A 13543-nucleotide genomic window follows, 5' to 3' on the forward strand; every position below is an offset into this window, starting at 1 on the left:
ATGTCCAATGGGTCTTGGCCATTTACAGTACAATAAAGTCATTTGAAACAATTTGCAATGTAGAGCAGCTTAAACAGCTGCAGTTATTTAAGCTTCATTAGGAAATCTTTTTTTCTTTTTTATCTCCCCAACCTGTCACTCTGCACAGCTATTGGCCTAGTCCTCATGACTGACAGCAGGGAGAATCACCCAAAAGAAAACCTATTTTCCATACTTATCCATATTTAAAAATAATTACAGACAGGAAGATAGACATTTTTCTGTCTGTATATCGGTAGAAATCGATAAAAATTGAAAAATGGGAGCTTTAATTGTACTGTCCCTTTGTTTTAACTTGATTTTGTGAGTGAAACTCCCATATATTCCTAGTTTGTCAGTGAACACTTCCAGAACTGTTTCACCACTAATTCACACCTTATTGCCTCGTCCACCACTGCAACTTGTACTTCTCACCATAGGAAACAAAATAACATTGGCAGCAGAACCCGCCTATATCAGTGTAATGCCTATACAACGCCTTATCTTCGATGTCAGATTGCCCACATTATTTAAAGTGATCAAATCATCATTTTTTATTAAGAAACAAATCCTTTGTGACAAATGTTCAAGGGGAACCTGAATTGGACATTAAAGGAATTTTGTTCACCAGCATTCTTATTACACATATAGGCTTGGAGCCGCGTCATTTTAGCTCCACCCCTACACGTCACAGAAATGCAATCAATTTGTGCAATTAGCACCATGTACTATGTGTGCCTAACTTTATGAATGAGAAGTGAAGAATTAAAATGTATAACAGAAATGCATTCACTGTAAGAACTAGAGAGTCATAAACGTGTGCACATTCATGTTTATTCTAATCATGAATAAATGTAGTTCATGTACACATTTACACTTATGTCTCAAGTTATGTTGCATTTATTTGAAATGTGCTTTGCCCAATGTAAGCATGAACTTATTTACCTAAGTTACATTTATTTTGTTTATTTTGAAGTTGTACATGCCCATATTATCATGCAGTCAAAGTGCACATTTTAGTGTTCAGCTAAACTAACTTAACTAGCCCTGAATTTCTAAATGTATTTTCCTGTTTTCCTTGCATGTCCTCTCCTCTGCAGATGCAGTTTCAAGGCTTCATTAGCTAGAGAAAGGAGTACTATGTATTAGAGATAGCGAAGCCTGAGAACAAAACTTGGCAAAAACGTGAAGAGCTAACAAACTGGAGAAGGGGTCTATTCATTGTGTATCCGTGACGGTGTTCTATCCACGTTTGTCTGACTGTCCAGGTTTCGTGAGATGGGAAAGTCTTGGGATGTTGCCATTGTGCACATGAAGTGCAATTTCATTGGTTCCTGGAAGGGTGGTGTGCGGATTGAGCTAAGAGAATGTATATGTGTGTTTGAAAGAATGTATACACTGTTAGAGTTTAGAGCTGATCCCTTTGGACTTTGAGAGGTACAGACCTCTCTGCTTGCCCTGTTCTTGAGAGTGTAAAGCTATATGCTAAACACTTGTTCCCTTTTAGATGTTTTCTCCTGAAATCCTCGCTATGCTGACACCTTCCTACTTCACTTTCCTAATCCTTAATTGCCTCTGAGATATTTCCATTAGAACCATCCTCAATCTAAACCTAGAGTCTTGCTTAGATGACTTTAAGACGTTTGCCTTTTGTGCTTATACGGCTCCGCTTGTCGCATAGTGATGCATCAACTGCATTTACTTTGTTGACTAACGCTTCCTTTTTTAATTCTGTATCTGAACGATGCTTAATTTGCATTGATTTGAATTGATTACTGATTTGTAATAAACCCACTGAACTTTGGCCACTGATTTCTAGTCCTTATTGTGTGGTCAAATGGGCTACATGAATTTGAATCGTTTTGTTCAATGCTATCTCCCTTTCTCTTCAGTCAGCCACAAAGGTCTGTCAAATGAGAGCTGCAACCATACGCCAACGCACCATCAAGGCTGCCTCTTGCTGGTACCCTTATCCCGTCTTCCAAAGCCTACACAAATCCTCCTCCCTTCTGCGTCAAAATCTTTTTCACCTGTGCTAAGACTATCCTAATGGTCTCTGACACACATCTCACTTTGGTCTTAAAATGATTTCCCCCTGTCTTTATTTTGTTGTGTACTTTAGTGAAATCTCCTCCTTTTTCACAATTTTGCAATTCTTTCCGATTGCATGACACGCCCTTAAAGAAGCAAAATGGTCATAGCTCAAGCATTTAAAACATGTGACACACATACTGTTCCTTTTCATGCAAGTGGCCTCCTCCTCGCTGTGTTTACAGATGCTAAACATTTCTCTGCAATTCTTTTTGCCCTTTTCTTCATTTGATGATTTTGTCCGCATCTCAGATTGTTCAACAACTTTGGCCGCTGTTATCGCTTCATATAATTCCAGATCACCAATGCTCAAAACAATTGCTGAATGTTCCCACTCCTAATATTGACAATGATTTAAACCCTTGCAATTTCATCTGCCATTGGTTCAAATTTACATAAAGCAAACAAGGATCTAAGGGTGGACCAAAACTCATCAAATAAATCACCTTTTCTTTTGCGACAGTTTGTAAAATGTGTAACGTTCCCGCAATATTGTCACTAGGCTCACAAGAGAACTCTACTCTCAACACGGGCTCAACAGAATCATTGCTCTCACCTTGACCCTCTTGGGAAGCTGCTGTTGGTAATTTTCTATCACCTCCTGTTCTCGTGAATATGAGGCTTGCCCACCTGTCTTCCTGCATTTTATCTCCTTCAATGACACACATATACCTCGTGAACTCCCCTTTCCCCATGGTACAGGCAGATCACCCGTCCTTAGCAATAAGATAGATGGTGAATCAAATTGCATATTTCCTATTACAAAATACAGTGATACAATAAAGCAAAGGTCTACAAATACACAAAGGCAATACAATACTTTGGCTTTGGTTTGAGAGTTGTCTTGGAAGGATTGAGATTATACTGTATGGTCACGTCTAATTATATCAACGAGTGTCATCACAGAAGTCATGTAACCCGAGGAGCAAACTCGTCCACTTTGTTTTGTCAATTATTTAATTGCGGTCATTGCGGTGTTGACCTATCTTAAAATCATTCTGTTTCTCAAGCCAGGCATCCAGCAGAGTAAGGGAAGGCAGGAGGTGTTATCTTATGTTAATGTTGCTGCTGACTGGCTGATTTGAGGGGGGCAAAAGCAATCTTAGGAGAGGCTCAAGGCCTTACCTGCTGCAAATAAACAATCAGCATACAACACGTAAGTCTCGGGCGGGTGGGTAGGGGAGGCTGGGCGGGATCCCTGGGAGGGATGAGGGGGTTTAGAGTTTATTGCCACAAAACGAGACTGTGAACAACATAGTGCGGGTGGAACAAGCTAGGACCTTACTACGGACAGGGGGTCGCCCCAAAGACAAGGCTCATGAGAAAGGGACAATTGGAATACAGTGGGATCTGAGCCAGTGATGCACGGCGATGCCCGGCCTCCGGGATGTGGGATAGTCGAGGCTGTTGGAATGACAATTGCAACATGGTAGCCGACCCCTGGGTAGCAGGCGCAAAGCTCTGTATGTGATTATGCCTTGTTTGCAGTCAATAAAAAATAAATAAAAAAAAAGTCTCGGAACCCCCGCGGAGTTTGCTCCGTAGGTTCAGCTCCTATGAAGAGCTTCATGGCTTCGGACAGGTAGGTCTGCACCACTGTGACTGGTCTTCAGTGTCTGTGGAAACATTCCAAACAAAAAACACATCTTTAAAATGTATGACTACACACTCATATGTGTATATAGTGGCAGCCTCACTTAAGGTGCGATTGATGAATTTATTGAACTCGATATACTAGAACTAATCGAATAACAATCATTGAATAACAGCACACAAAGCAATGCCCGCTGGTGTTAAATGGAAGAGAGAAGAATGTAACCCCGCTGTCTTTAAATTGCACAATGTACAACCTAGAACTCTGAGCTCAATCCTCATGCCCCACACTTCATCAAATTCTGTGATCCATGGTCCATCGCTTTACTTCACTATATATCATTTTCTCTAAATGTCCAGTTTGAGAACACAATTCAGTACAGGATCTACATTCTACAAAACCTCACTTATAAAAAGTCAATATTAAACAATCTTGCTTCACATTTAATAACAATGTAGGTCATATAGGTCGAGAAAATGAAAAACTGGCATAATCTCGGTAACTTGTGGCAACGTCATACGGGCATGGTGGTATTTGCCTCCTAAGTACATTCATTTCTTTAAATGGCTTTCCACTAGTCTCAGTTTAGTCAAAGGTAATATATTACGATTTTGGAGGACATACGTTATTACGATTCACTCTCGGCTTGAGGATATGTTTGAAGTGCTAGATTTGAAAAAATGATTTATAAAAATATGACAACTTACATCCTTTTGATCACATTTGTGGCCCTTTTTTAGGTTCATGATGATCCAATCTTTCACTATCCAATCATTATTGATGGGTTTATATCTATTCAAAGTTTAATGTTTACATAATCACTTTTATTTTGTTGCATACATCTATATATTGTTGAGACGACTGATCTTTTATGTAATTAGAGGATTTTTCTTCTGTTATTGTTCTGCTTATACTTTTATGTATCATCAGTGCTTTATGTCTCTGCGATAGTATTTGACTACTGATTATTATTTGTCTTATTTTAATAAAAAAGAAAAACATGTAATAAAGAATTGAGATACAAAAAAAATACCTATGCATTACTTTATATAAATGTCACTCAATTTAATGACAGTATCACATGTACTTACTTGAAATACTGAGAAACGTTGAAAAATATATATTTTTTCCTGTTAAATTCTTTATCAGACTTTTTAAAGACATGTGTTACCTGATTTGCATCTGTTGATGTCTCAGTTGTGCACTGGCTCTTGGAGCCAAGCCAGCCCCTGCCCTGACCTGGCTCTCCCTAAAGTTGTCGGTTTCCACCCAGAAAGGGATTGTTTCACGCCCCCTGGTGGCAGACCACGTGGCAGCAGCGACGAGGATTGTAAATTGTAAAATAACCTATTCCAACACCTATGCCTGCAGTGGCGGCCGCTCCATTTGGGCATCAGAGCGCCGCCCCACTGCTTTCTCGCAGTGCGAGAAATAGAAAATAAAATGGTATTTAAAATACCATTTTATTTTCTGCTTCTCGCGTTGCGAGAAAGCAGACGGCATTGGTAGCAGCCCGGTTAAGGGCGGGAGTTAAGCCTGGTTGTGGGCGGGCAGATGGGCGGGTCAGGGAGGAGTGTCTTCCACCATTATGTGTGCCCGGACTGTTTGGTCGGCCCTGGGGCCGACCAAAGCAGTCATGCTCACTGTACATTTTCTCTATGTAGGCTACATGCAGCCTACATAGAGAAAATAGCGTCCCTACTGGTGCCCGGGTGGGCGCCGCCCGGGACTCCTCACCAATCACAACACTGCCATTGCAGCGTTGTGATTGGCTTACAGGAGGGAGGGAGCTGCATCATGCCTGTTCCTGTTGAGAATGCGGGAGGGACCCTGGCCCAAGAGCAGAGGCGGCGGCGCGGTAGGACCCGGTCAGGTAAGAAGTTTTGTTTTTATTTTACTTTTAATTTTAAACCCATAGCCCCCCCCCCCGTAAACACCCCCCGCCCGCATTGGTGCCAACGCACAGCCCCCCCTCGCGAGTATTGCCGCCAATCTAAAGCGTTTTGTGTCCGTTTTTCAGCTTCTCTTGTTCTCTCCCCCCCCCCCCCCCCCCCCCGCAGCAGCCGAACATATCCCCGTTTTAGAAATGATGAACAGGGTTCACCTCACTCCTGTCAATAAGTGCATGTGAGAGAGTCTTGGGCGGCATGTTGAAAGATCTGCCTTAATAATTACATCTTAACGTTTGTTCCTGAATTGTGTTTTTTCATAAAAGGAAGGTTTTTTTGTAGGCTCAGCCCCCTCTCTGCCCCTTATCACTCCGTTTTCCTATTTATGACCATCCGGTTGGTGGGGGTGAGTGGAGGGTGTTCTGGGGCTGCCCCCAGCTGACACCACCACTGGATAAGGTACTTCTGACATTACGGGTAATAGCGGGGCGGGGGGGAGGGGAAAGCAGCCACATAAACACTGGATGCCAGACTGACTCAGGCGAGTTATTTTCACCCCTGCTGTGTAGAGTGCGCGCGCCGTGTGATCTGCTGCAGTTGAGTTTTCGGGGAGGTAGGTCTGGAGCCTGGGAAGTTAGTGAGTGAGGGGGTTTTGTTCCCTCCTTCTGTTTGCGATGTAATTTTGGTGTAAGGCGCCGAGCTGCCAACTTTAGAGCTTGTAAACAAGGTTCAGGTTTCAGCGTCGGTCTGTTACACAGCCTGTGATTCTGGGCAAATCACTTACCCTCTCCTGCCTCATATACACTTTGAATGTATCCCTGTGTAATGTAACTACATACCTGCCAACTTGTATATTCAGTTATTTTAGTGACAATTGCGCACCTCATGAGTGGAAATCACTTTTCACTCAGCTACAGTAACAGCTGGACTCTTCTACTCAGCAACCAATCTTACCTCAACATTTGAAACCGCTGCTTTAAACTGCCTGGATCTCACCCATTCAGAGGTCCGATATTCTGGCTACCTAGTCCCACTGAACTATCAAGATAGCACACTGTTTCCGAATGAACTATGCTTCACACTAGCCAACCAATCTGCAACCACAGCGAATATCTCACTGTTATGCTATACATAAATGGAATTCAAGAAAACATTTTCAAATACACTGTTCTCAGAGATCTGATTTTATTGATTTAAGGCTTTGTGAATTACTAAGTGAAACATCTATCGATATGTCCCTGTATAGTAAATACAGGTGTGTCATTTGTATGTGGCCCGCCGTTTTGAAAGCTGTCATGTCTCCGCACAGACCTCTTCATTATGCCTGCACCCCTACAACTGAAACTGCTGTATTCTGAAGCTAGCCACGTACCATCTTCTATTGCTGCTCAGTTGCGTGAGTGCTGGGGCTTATTTCACATAAATATTTTGTATCACTAATCCGAGTTTTCATTTATAGGTGGAAACACACCTGCTAGGAACAGAAGGCATTAATCCTTCATTGTGCACCCTCAGGTCAATATTCATGCCCTCATTAATGGTAGTTAGTGTATGATAGATTGCCGCCCTGACACTCGGAGGCCAAGTTTTGAGTCACTTCTCGCTGAACTATGTTCGGGCCAGTGTTCTTAATGGAATGTAGAAATTCATAGACCGGTAAACGCACGTGTTCTGGTATTCAGCCCTGTTTGCAATCCATGTCTGCGTATTTATTCTTCTACAAAGCTTAGTCACTCAAGTAAATAATACCTTGCTTGATAATCGAATTGCTTGTTCAGCACCAAAAAGGGGGTCATTTATCTATGTTGGCAATCCTGCCGATATGGACAAGCCGCAGTTTGTGTCCCTCTTCAGACTCCAGAGGTGCTTCGCTGTCCAGGAGGTAGGTACTGGACTGGTAGACATACTCTTACAGTACAGAGCAGGCAGGTACTTGACCAGAGGTAGACATGATCTGACAGTACAGCGGATACACCACACAAGATGCTGCATCTGTGAAAGTAAGGCTGCCCAGTCTAGGTATCGCATTCATGTGGCAGTGAAATGACATGAAACATCACTTGATGGCACGCACACGTGAGATATGATGAATATGTCGGTAGAATAATGTAGATTATTGAACAGGGTCAGTCTGGTGTTTTGAATTTGTGATACCCCCACCCCCTCTCATAGACCAAATGTTGTCTACTGAAGTAATAATAATATTAAAATGGACCTGTCTGTATTTTTTAATATTGACTGTGATGGGTTTACAATACTGGACATAGATAGGGTTTTCGGGAGTAAGTCTGCGGGTATAGCTCTTGTATGTCTTGCCCTACTGGCAGCTGTGAGTGGTCTTTCGGTAGTGGGTAGTGAGTATTAATTACCTGAGGCTGTTGACCAGTGTGCTATGTATCTGAAGCCTTCCAGGTAACCAGTGGGAAGGGTGCAAATGTGACTTTCTTTGACAAATGGTGTCTCCCTCATTGAGCATGGGGCAAGTGGAACGCAGAAAAAGTCAAAATCCCGGTTCTGGGCTGTTCTCGCATCCTCTATTCTGTCTGACTTGTGTCTGGGGCGCATTTCTTAGAACACTCTGCTGGTAAAATACGCAAAGATTGTCCTCTATAACTCATAAAAATTGGCAATTTCTTAAATGATAAATATTTCAATCATATTGCTTTATTAACCTTCCTGCTTCCTCAAGTTTGCTTGAAAATGCACCATTTGTCCACTATTTATTTCAAAATGTTCTCGGGGGTGGGGAAGAATCCCCCAACCCCCCCTTAAGTTGTTCAGGCTAGCTCGCCATAATGCACTACGGCAATAATTTGACGCCACACCACTTTCAAATGTCACCAGCCGCCACTGTTATGCCTGGGGTTGCTGCAGTTATGAACAGATTATGACACTTGTTGCCCGAATTCATTTTGTTTGACCTAGTAATGGCAGACACACTGCAGTTCAAAGGTCAGAGTTCAAACTTAAAGGACGCAGAATAAAAACAATCTAGGCTGGCACCCTATATCGGATATAAAGAGGGGACCAAGAGAGAAATGGAAAGGGTAAAGGGAAAACAAAATATTGAGATATAACATAAAAGTTATAATAGTAAATGTAACGCCTTGAATTTATTCCAGAAAGAAAAATTACCTGTGCTCTCTTTAATATTGGTATTCCTTTCCCATTTCAGCAAGAAGCATTGCATATTTTAGTGCTCAGAAATATGCAATCGGGTAGCTTTTTTTGACCTTTTCCTTGACACTAACAAGAGCATCGCTGAGTGGCCAGACAATCATTAACATAGATTTGCGTGGTATTTGAATATTCAGTGCTGTGTAGCAAGTTGCTTGCAGAACTCGGCTCAGTTTTTTGACATTTGATTAGTTCACCTACATGCTCATACAAATGGCAAAAAAATAAAAATACTGCAAAAGAGCTCATTGATTTCCATTCTCCTCTTGAGCTTCCAACTAGTAAACTGTGGGTGCCAGTGCTTAATTTGTGACTGTGTTTGCCAGTTCTAACACCAGCAGTCCTTTTTAAGGGCAGCCACTCTTTCTGCAGGCGTCGCTACAGACACTGACCAGTAGTGGCTCGTATAGGGCGTGCTGCGGGGCAGTGGGGCGGGGTGGGGGCATAGCAAACACAGACATACGACGGAACGGAGGAACATAATAATTACTTTCCTCCTTTCCATCCTATGTAAGTGTTTGCTACCCCCTCACCCTGCCCATCCCCCGCCCCACCGCCCCACAGCACTTCCTATACAATCCCCTACTGACCCTGACACATTAGTAGCCATTTGATTGCAGGCTGCATCTCACAAGAGAGAGAGGGATAGATTGAGACGTGCCCCCTAAGTACCAAACTTGCACAATGAGACACCAGCTCTCTCAAAAACTGCTGTAATGGCATGCTATACCAGGGAATCCTCACTGCCAGTGTAATGAAGTACATACATGCAGCCTTCACTTCATGCTTAAGAGCAGCAAAACATTGTAGTGTTGTGAGAGGTAGCAATGATGGAACCCTTGTGGCTCCTGATGGACTCCATCAAACTGTCAAAGAAGAAGATAATTTCCTTCGGTAACCAAATAAAATAATTCTCCAACCAATCATCATAAATATACCACAAACCATTCATGTCAATCATACAAAAAACCCATATACCTAGATTTGCAATGCCACAAGATAACCACTGACAAATAATGGAATGCCACCTATATTTTATTTTAAAAATATTGGAATCATTAAAAATGTGTTCATTATACAGAATTCATAAATCTTCATATTATATAAGCACCGTCCCGACGTCTCTTCCGCTGTGTGAAGAACTAGCATCTTTCTTCCATGACAAGATTGTGGCCATCTACTCTACCTTCCCTATTAATGATGAGCAGGCGGTGCCTCTGGATGGCCTTTCAGTCAAATGGTCAGACTTCCGTCGGTTTGAGAAGGACGCCTCCCTGAGGGATTTAATGAAAGTCAAGTCTGGATGCCCTTCCGATCCCTGCCCGGCTAGAATTCTCAAACTCCTAGCCCCCGTAGTTAACAACGCGCTGAACAATGTTTGGAATACCTCACTGAACACGGGAATCTTCCCTACTGAATGGAAGAAAGCCTTTGTCCGTCCTATCCTTAAAAACAGAGGACGCTGATCCAACAGAGCTGAAAAATTTTAGACCGATCTCTCTGCTCCCTGCCCCAGCTAAAATTCTGGAAAAGGAGGTCCAGAGGCAGCTGTCGGATTTTCTAGAATCCAATAACTGCCTGCACGACTCACAATCGGGTTTTAGGGCAGGTTACAGCACCGAGACAGCTCTTTTAGAGGTGGCAGAGTCAATTCGTGAGACGATGGATACAGGAAACTGCGCCATGCTTGTGCTGCTTAATCTTTCGGCAGCTTTCGACACGGTCTCCCATAAGATCCTGCTTAATGACTCCACTCACTAGGAGTTACAGGGACCGTGTTACGTTGGTTCCAGTCGTTTTTGGAAGACAGATCTCAACAAGTCTTCCTTCACCCACATGTTTCCAGCTCTAGGACACTGTTACAAGGGGTCCCACAGGGATCCGCCCTGAGTCCATCTTTGTTTAATGTGTATTTGGCTCCGCTGGCATCTATCGTGGAAGGTTTGGGTGTTCGTGTTGTTTCATACGCAGACGACACTGAACTTATTTTTTCCTTCAAAGAGCAGAGTGAGAATGCCTTTACCAATTTCAGGCAGTGTCTTCTAAACATTTCATCTTGGATGACGGATAACTGCCTGAAATTGAACACTGATAAGACCGAGATATTATTTTTTAATCAGCCTCTCCCCCCTCAATCTGAGCTTTGGTGGCCAGTAGAATTAAATCCTCCACCAATTCCGGTCAACTCAGCCAGGAATCTGGGTTTTAGAATTGACACCCAACTAACAGGCAAGGCCCAAATATCGCACATATCCTCACAATGCTTCTGGAAACTGAAGGCACTGCGCAGGTGTCTTCACTTCCTTCCTATGGAATGCAGGAAGACGGTGGTCCATGTGCTCATCACCTCTCAGTTAGACTATGCCAACAGCCTCTTCATTGGTCTCCCTGACTATCTTTTGAGGAGACCTCAAAGGATCCAAAATGCTGCTGCCAGACTTATTAGAAATGTACCCCTACGGTATCACATTACCCCCCATCTGCAAAGCCTACATTGGCTGCCGGTTAAAAATAGAGTGATGTTCAAGGCTCTGGTCCTAGCCCACAAAGCGCTTAGAGAGGTTGGGCCTCTCTATCTGAGACGTAGGCTCCAAAAATACCAGAACGCTAGAACTCTAAGATCTAGCAATTTGAACCTCCTAGCCATTCCACGCTTTAGAAAAGCAAGGTTGGGAGGACAAGCCTTCGCGGTAAGAACAGCCACGTTGTGGAATATGATGCCTAACCCCCTGTGTCAGATAAAGGCGGAACTACCTTTTAGGAAGGCCCTTAAGACATGGCTGTTTGGCCTCTCCTGTACCGTCTAACACTTTGGCCTCCCTCCTGGCCTCTCCCCCCTCACTAGATGGATGCTAGCGCCGGGACACCTCCGTTGGAGGTAGCTGTTGCGCTTTAAAAATGTTTAATAATAATAATAATAATAACAAACATATATCATTATACAATTTTATGTATTACATAGACAGCATATCAATTAATCAAGAGGGAGATGCAAAAATTCATCAAGTATCAAAAACAAATATTACATCACAAATATAATCCTACAAATAGTACATACCCTATATCCACGTATTAATAACAATTTAAAAGTGTATCGTCTAAAAGAAAGATAAAACAAAAGAAGAAAAGAGAGAGAGAGACAGACAGCAGTTACGACAGTACACTTATTAGTGGTCATGGACTAATCCAGGTAAAAAAAAAAAAAAAACTCAAATGCCAGACATGTATGCAGCCCAAGTGTTTTTATCACAATGACTAGCGGGTACACTGGATTTAATTTCTCCCAAGCGTCGACACGTTTCGGTGGTGTTCGCAGGATAATGGCCACTTTTATCAGGACAAATATAATGTGCCTTTCCTTTTAGAATCTTCAAACAAATGCCCAAGTAACTATGGCGTGTATCGTACAGGCGTGAATGGTCCTTGTAGGGAAATGGGTCCACCGTTTACTCTAGGGACACCATCATTCCAATTTAAAAATCCTGTTGTGAGTGTTCTATTCAATTGTGCCCAAGGATTCCAGGTCAATCTCTTTACACTGTCATACCTTAGGAGTGGATATTCCAGGATCTCAAACCGCAGTATCGACAATCTGCCGAAGGCATTTGGGTCCTATAGTGTTTTCCAGTCCTTCGACGTCTGTGCGTCCGATCTGCTTGTGTTGTGGCATAAGTGTTAGAGCGTAGTGAAGTGAATGCAGGTTTAGAATGTTGAGTTTGCCGTTACACGCAGAAGAATAAAGACGTGTAATACTAAGCTCCTTTTGTGGTGTAGTCATTGGCGGGCACCCAGGCTGGGGAAGACGCTACAACTGGCAAAAAGATTTAGGATAAGTAACCCAAACATCCACAGTGATCTCCCAGAGATCATGCCGTGGTCCAGCAAACGGCTAGTGTGTGCCACATGTGCCTTAGTTGAAGTGCAGAATCAACGTTTGACGTACGTGGGGTCAAAGCGCAACTCCAGCCAGTGTAAAACATTTGAAGATAACAAAAGCTGCACTGAGAAGTCTACACATCATTGGCCAAGTTCTTGCTGGGAAACTCGTAAAAAGAGGTACTGCGCTACTACGCAACCTAAAGCTGTACATCATATGAGGTGGTAATGTTAAAGGCGGATACAATCAGGTTTTGAAAGAGCAGCAAGTAGTGACAGCAGATTGCATGACGACGCTGCGATCAGAAGTTCTGCGAGGCAGATATCAACCAGGTGTCAGACAGTACAAAGAGATGTCTAAAATGAAGCAATCCAAATACAAGAAATGGTCATCTGCTTACCAGAACAGAGTAATGAGAGTCATCATACCACAGTGTTGGGTGGAGTAGCCCCAGGGGATATGCTCACGGAGCCGTCCATACATGAAGCGGCATGCCACCAAAGCGCCAGAGTGGTGGCTCAGAACAACTCCAATGGTCTCCATAAGTGAAGGGCTCCAATGAAGTCCAAGAGGGAGGTCAAGGTTCCACGGACTGTCCAGGATGACCCAGAGGCCAGCTCAGCACAGGTCCTTAGAGATGGTTTGAAGTAAGCAGGTGCTAGTGGACGGCAAACAGCGTTGGAGAGACTTCCACTGCAGTGTCAGCCAATCTCATAAATGGTTACAATGCCACCACCTTCCTAAAACCGCCACCACCATTCGATACAGCCAAAAAGCTAAATATTAGCGACAGATTGACTGCTTGGATAGAGACATTTCATGATTTCATTGATGTGGTAGAAGAAGCCAATAACAAGAATATTATTGAATAACTCAAGAATCTTTCTGGTGACGTTG

The 13543-nt window shown here is 43.0% G+C and overlaps 1 long non-coding RNA gene across 1 annotated transcript in view; it reads right to left on the reverse strand.

Annotated features, from left to right (window-relative positions):
• Nucleotides 1–914: 914 nt before the first annotated feature.
• LOC146796757 (uncharacterized) overlaps nucleotides 915–13543 on the reverse strand; it is an 82527-nt gene continuing 69898 nt past the window's right edge. The window contains exon 3 of the long non-coding RNA XR_014969667.1: nucleotides 915–3725. This is a non-coding gene — a long non-coding RNA (uncharacterized LOC146796757). The remainder of the gene's footprint in view (nucleotides 3726–13543) is intronic.

This window comes from Triturus cristatus, chromosome 10 (genome assembly GCF_964204655.1).
Source record: "Triturus cristatus chromosome 10, aTriCri1.1, whole genome shotgun sequence".
In the NCBI taxonomy this organism is placed as follows: Eukaryota; Metazoa; Chordata; class Amphibia; order Caudata; family Salamandridae; genus Triturus; species Triturus cristatus.